Here is a 7,179-nt window from a genome sequence, read left to right as displayed (position 1 = left end):
GTGATGGAATTATAATATCTACTTAGCTCTCTTATCATGATTTGAATGAATATCCATTTTATTTTTCCATATTTTTTTGTAGTTATTCACGTAATCTCTCTAAAGTTCTTTATAAGGTGGTCGGGCCATTGCTCAATTTAGTGCTTAAATAAAGACAATGCTGATATTTCAACTTATGAGGCTTTCTTCATCAAATTTTCACTTTAAATAAAAACATAGGGGGTTATATGGATATTTTGTAATGTTAGAGGGTCATGTGATGATCTATGAATCTACGTGGGGGTTATATGCAATTTACCTTTTACTTTTTGTGACATTACAAGAAATCTTGAGTGATATAATCAACAATGTGACCTAGAAATGGCAAGAATGTTTACAACTCAATGACACAAATAAGCCTACGAAAGAAATACTTATGAGGGTTACGTAGTTTTAACAAAAAAAAATGTTGGACTTGGTGTATTAATTAATTAAAATGTCAATAGTAGATAGTGAGAAAATATAGGTCAATTTTATTTTTATTTTTGTTTTCATTTTCATTTTTGTAAAGATTATGTCTAGAGGAAAGGTGTGTAGAATTTAAAAATTCCAATTAAGGAAAATGAATGTTATTTGAAACAAACTATTAAGGTATAAAAAATGTTACTTAGGGTGGAGGGAGTGTTAGTGGGATGTGAAGAATATATGGACAATTTCCTCATCAAAGAATACTACACTTATTTCTTTTTCTTTATTATCATTTTTTAAGGCAATAGCAAATGGGGAAGTGGATTGCTGATTGTTTACTTCAACGTCAAATTTATTCTGAGGGAAAGATGTTTGGTGGAATTCTTGCAATTAGGCATAAACATCAAATCAAATGTCATTAGTTCTATTATATTGGTTGTTAGCTTTTGTAGCCAAACTAAATGTATTGAAGCAATTACAATGCAGCCAAAGAGTGTCTTTATTTATAAAGTACTTGTCTAATTATGTAAGGGGGAAGAAAATAAATAATACTATGCATGATATCATGGACTTGTACTTGAAATAATCTTACTTCTATCTAAAATTTCAAACCTAGTCACACATTTTAGCGGCTACCTAAAATTGGAGTTTCTCTATTTGAAAAAGTGAATTTAAAGCTACTAGTTTGAATAATGAATTTAACATTGCCCCTTGAGATGGTGATTTTTTTTTTTAAATAGTGTAAGTATGAAGTCTTGACCCGAGATCTATCACTTACACTCTCTTCCTTCATGCCACTCAACTCATCCATTTCCTCTGTCCCTGAGATGGTGATTTTAACTCCCATTTAAACTGTTGATAACTTTTTTTATGTAAAGTAATTCACCCAAAAAAGAAAAAGAAAAAGAAAAAGATAGAGAAAAAGAAAGAAAGACAAAGAAAAGAAAAAAAAAAAGTTTTCCATCTTAAAAATTTTTCTTACAACTTTTACAGTAAACTATAGCAAAATTCTAGGTTGACACCCAAAAAACTCATTTACCAAATGGAGCCTTATGCTCGGTGAGCTTTTTTCGGACTGAATGGGTCGAGTTCGGGCTGATCCGACCCTATTGATAGTTTTGTTCAAATTCAGAATCTCTCGCTTACACTCTCTCTCTCCCTACCATCCAATCCATCCTTCACCCCTATCCTTGAGATGGTATTTTAACTCCCTTTTAAATTTGCAAATAACTTTTTTTATGTAAAATAATTCACCAGAATTATTTAAGCCATGTTATATTCCAATTCGGTGTTAAATTTCATCCATCATTTTTACTTAAAAGCTTTTGCGACACACATATTTCCATTCTCAATATTTTAAGTCACTTTGTTTTGTTTTTATGGCTCAGTGAAATGAATGTATGCAAAAGGTGATAAATATCTCCAACCATATTTGGAGAATTCACTTCTTTCTCACAAAGCTATTGAAAAATCCCAAGTTGCACTTTTATTTTTGGGACTTCTTCTTTTGTGTGCCCTTACATATGTAATAGAGTTCACCTACAAATAATGACCCTAAAAATATGATACGTCTAAACCATAGATACAAAATATAGGACTCCTAAAATTTGCCATAGATCAAAACATGGGCCTCCTAACTAAAAACTAGGATACAAACATGGGACTTCTAAAAATTAGGACATACTTCTAAAAATTGAAATTGTCGATGGATACAAATATAAGACTCCTAAAATTAGGATATACATCATAAGTTTGTGTCCATAAGGCCTAAGTGGACAATTATCCTATGCCTCCCTAAATCCTAGTCAATATCTTTTTTTTTCTTTTAATGGAAGGTATTAAATTTGGGGTTAATTACATTGACCTCCCTTCAGGTCAAGCCAAATTACCAATCAAGCCTCAAATTTTGAGTAAATAATAGTCTAACCCTTTGAATGACCAAACGTTTAACAAAAAGCCCCCTAGCATCTATAGACGTTAGATAATCTGTCGATGTCAGCAATGAATTATTTGAGAGCCCAAAAATGCCCTTTCCTAACAAATTAGAAAATAAAAAAAAAGCTTAAATTAGAAATTTTAACAAAATTGAAAATATAGCTGAAATTAAAAAAATACTTGGAACAAATTATAAAGAAAAAAACTCAACTTCTTATATCAAACATAAAAGGAAAGCAAAAACATAATCAAATATCAAGCACGTTGTCTTCTAATCATATTAGAAGATCAAAACCAAAAAGCACTTGTTCTTTTGCTTGAACATATCCAGTAATTTCATTGTATCAAAAGAAACACTAATACTAAAAAGAAAACAGCGGCAAAACTGAACCAAAACGGAGCGACCAATCGAGTCCACTACAATCACCTTCTTCTACCGTTCCTACTTCCCTTTCTGGCTCACCAGCCCACCTGCTCCAACCACAACCACCATCTCCATTTTTTTGCTTCTCGGTCTTCTTCACTGTCAAAAGTAATGTCCAAATTCATGCATCAGTCAAATGCTAGGAGTACGGGTACCTGCACTCATAGATAAATAAAATTAAATCCATACAACTCAAATCCAATTAAAAGTTATAGGCATCCAAAAGGTAAGAAAGGAATCATCTCTTTTGGTGGAGTTCTCTTTATTTGTAAAGATCATGGAGTTATGTGGTAATTTTTGTAATTTCAAATCTCATGGGAGATAGATTTTTCATATAGATTGCAATTTTAAATTCCAAAAACGCCTATAATGCTGCCGAATGAGCCTAAATGAAGAGTAAATCATCTAAGACCAAAATCTACAAACTATATACCAAAGTTATTCACATGAAACTCAGAATACAAAAAACCAAGAAAAAAAACCCCACAAACAACAAGTCTTGAGTGTGAACTTTGCTAAAACCCGTCATCGTACTACTGTAGCCGGCAACAGCGGGCTGCAAGGCTTCTTAACTAGGCTCATTTGGCAGCATCGTGGGCATTTTGGATTCTAGAATTGCAACCTATATAACACAAAATCTAATATCCAAGCTTGAGTGCAAGCTTCGCTAAATCCGTTCTTCATACAATGGTGGCCGGCAACCACGAGCTGCGAATCATAGTGTCAATTTTGCGAGGAAGGAGATGACATAAGAAATGGATAAAAAAAATAACTTGACAAGAAATAGAAAATAAAATAAAAAGAGGTATATCCGTGTATATGCTGCTTTCTTGTAACCAGGTAGTTTAAACTTATGGGCATTTGGTCTTTTCACAGGCTCTATTTTAACTTATTTAATGAAAGTTATGTATAAGGGGATATTTGTTATTTGGTTAAACCTTGAGGTTTGATTGGTAGTTTGGTCAAATCTCGATGGAGGTTAATGTAATTAATCCTTATATTTAAGATCTCCTTCTTCTTACATTACGATCTAGCGCAACCCTCCCCCACTAGACTAATCAATATCTAATCATTGTGTTAAGCAATAAAAGAAATGATCAAAATCTAAACTTATCGTAAGCATGCTAGATTAGTAATTTGGATTTAGCTCCTATCTTCAGCTCATCAGCATGCTGCAATTTCTACTTTCTTCCAAATGACAATGAAGCTTCGCATAAAGTATAAACAATATATTGGCCATTGTTTTTTTCCTGATATTCACAAGCGGCTACAGCTCAATCGGCAAACATTTGTGAACTTTTTATTGGCTGATTTCATAACCAACTTTGTTGGCTTATGGACGGTCAAAATTTGGCAAAGATTTGGCTGCAATTAGCCCAATAATTTGTGATTGATCCTCCTCAGTTTCAAAGATTCGCAACCGAATCTTCACAAAATTAATTGTCACAAAGATGTTTTGAAAATCACAGTGGTGAGTTGTCACGCATTGTAGAGGAATCAGATGTTTATTTTTATTAAAATATTTAAAATCCTATACAAATAAGATGAAATTTTCTATTCTTTAATAAAACCAATTCTCTATCACATTCACATTTCGTAAACATATACGTTTCTGGTATATGTCCTTCTTAAAGCCCGATTAGATTTCTTTAGAGTGAATTGCACAGCCGGTCCCTCAACTGTTACATGGTACACACTTTTGACCCCTAAGGCTATATTTTGTATTGTTTAAGTCCTTAAATAAATTAATATGTAAGCTTCTGACCCTTCTGTCAATTTCTGTCGTTTGACCAAATCGAATGGTGGGACAAAATTGTCCTTCCACAAAAAAATAAACAATGAGAAGATGAGCAAAGAGATTACACCATCATATTTCTTATCATTCTTGCTGAATATCATAAAAATTGGGGCTACAGGATGGGAAAATTCACGAGGAAAAAAAGAAAAAATAGCCAAAAACTCATCATCCTTTGTTTTTCATTTTTTTTGTTAAGGGACTATTTTGGCACTTCATTCCATTAGCTCAAACAACGGGGATTGATACAAGGGCTAAAATCTTACACATTAATTTGTTTAAAAGTTCAACCACTACGTAGTACAATTTAGAGGTCAAAAGTATACAAAAGTAATAGTTTAAGGGCCGGCTGGACATTTCTCTGCACAAAAGGGTAACAAAGGAGAAATTCAGACGGTAACCTCAGGGCTACTCCAATGTTTGAGTCATCAGTAGACTCAGCATCAAAGGGTTTCCGGTAACATCTAAAAATCCCATCTGTATTGTATTCACGATGAAATTTTCAGTTGTTTCCACAACTCTTAAGACGTTTGGTACATAATTAGGAGTCTATTCGTACAATGCTCTAGTTTTCTGTTTCTGGATTCTTGGGAAGATAAACTATGCAAATGATTTCGGGCTATCTCGCATTTTCCAAGTTTTTGTTAATCAAGCAATAAGTCATGTACGTGTTTTATACGTAAATATATTTCTCAAGATATAACATTTCTTTGCAAAATTTTTTATTCTTTAACATAATGTTATCACGATGAAACAAAATTTAGCAATTTCTTGTCATACAAAATATTTTTTGCCTATTAAATGTTAAACAAATATTACATAAAAAAACTCTAAAGATGGAATGGAAGGTTAGCTAAGTAACTGTATGTTTTTATCAAAGTTACAACCGCAAGAAGATGAAATTTTGTAAGACTTCATCAAACCAGGGCATGAAACCAAACTTAGCAAAGTATTTGCTAAAACATGCTCGTTTACAACTATTGTGAAAGAGATTCTGGGCAACAATTTAAAGATCTCTTAGACTAAATTCGTATATTTGCATAGAAAATTAGGTAGGGCTAAAATAATACCTTAACATTCTCCAAGAGTAGTTTCAAGTATATGCAAGCTGAAATTCTGAATCCAAACTTCCTTTTCTTTACCAACACAATCAATTTCTAATTCCAATCCAACCATATTTGCCCACTTCATAATTTAACCTTCTTTCTCGTGCAACTTGAAAAAGTCTTTTTGTAGATTCCTCACTAAATCTTGGTTTAAGCTATTTCATGTGGCATGAATGGCTCAATTAATGATTAATCCAACCAGTTTATTACCCCATTTTCCATTGAAGAGTTGCAGGAATAGTGTGAACTAATTGATGGTTTTAGATTAGTACATTATATTAAAGGGTTTTTTTTTTTAGACCATAAGACTATCGCCTTCCTAAGTTTTGTGCATATATAAGCAAGTTTTCAGCCTCACAGAAATAAAATTTCATCAATGAAAATTAGGCAATGATCCATTCTTTGCCACCGACACATTCCTTAAAAGACTAATTGCTAAATCAAAATTTTGAAAGAAACTTTCCAAGCAATATTTTGATGACTTCTTCTAGTCCAAGACTTTAAGAAGTTGGGATAATAGGAGAAAAGATACATTAATAAAAGCACAAATTTAAAAGGTAAATTGCAAATTAAAAATATGGATACAATAAATGTTTATCAGTTTCAGTACTTGTAAACCTTTTGCCTTAGTATTTTGTAATTATTATTGCCATTCTGCCTTTTTTTTTTTTTTGCCATAATATGGTGAAGAAAAGGTACATTAATATAAGCACAAATTTGAAAGGCAAATTGCAAATTAAAAATTTGGATACAATAAATGTTATTCAGTTTCAGTACTTGTAATCCTTTTGTCTTAGTATTTTGTATTATTCTTGCCATTCTGCTCTTTTTATGCTATACTATGATGAATTTAATTGTCAATTTAACTTTTTATCTTCTTATTGATGATTAACAGTTCTAAAAAGAACATGGATGATATTGTGACTTTTAATCATCATTAAATAAGAAGGACACAATATGAAACTTCAATCATCAATTAATAAGGACATAATGGAAATAAGAAAAACTAAGACCACAATATTACTTACGCTTAAAACACCAAGATTTATGGTTCCTTTATAATGGTAATGGATAGATAACTAAACTCTTTTGGTTCTTATGAGGATCAAACCATCTTCCGTGCAATTTTTTTTCTTTGGCTCTTTGGATGATCCATGGTGTATGATCATTCACATATGATTACGGATTTGAAGAATATTTAATACAATATTAAGCTCTTTGTCCCATCTCATCATCATTTTAATTACCAAGTTCTGCATATATATGAAGCTGGAGTAATCAAATGCTAATCTTCCAGCTATACCATTTCCATTCGAGTGTGAAGTACTAATACCTGAGAAATGGAGAACAAGCACTGCAGTCAATTAATGACTGAGGAAACTTGCTTGGATGGAAGCACAGTTAACTACCAAAACACTTCACTGAAAGCGTCAGGCAATCAAGAAAATCCAGATAATGGTCGAAAAGAAAAG

At 32.1% G+C, this 7,179-nt stretch overlaps 1 long non-coding RNA gene across 1 annotated transcript; it reads right to left on the bottom strand.

Annotated features, from left to right (window-relative positions):
* Positions 1–2,572: 2,572 nt before the first annotated feature.
* LOC140016904 (uncharacterized) lies at positions 2,573–3,578 on the bottom strand. The gene is made up of 2 exons (XR_011823190.1): positions 3,294–3,578; positions 2,573–2,905 (listed from the first exon to the last, which is right to left on the bottom strand). It is a non-coding gene; the product is annotated as an uncharacterized lncRNA (long non-coding RNA).
* Positions 3,579–7,179: the final 3,601 nt, after the last annotated feature.

The sequence above is a fragment of the Coffea arabica genome, chromosome 11c (genome assembly GCF_036785885.1).
Source record: "Coffea arabica cultivar ET-39 chromosome 11c, Coffea Arabica ET-39 HiFi, whole genome shotgun sequence".
Lineage (NCBI taxonomy): Eukaryota > Viridiplantae > Streptophyta > Magnoliopsida > Gentianales > Rubiaceae > Coffea > Coffea arabica.
This window is presented reverse-complemented; position numbering and strand designations above follow the sequence as displayed.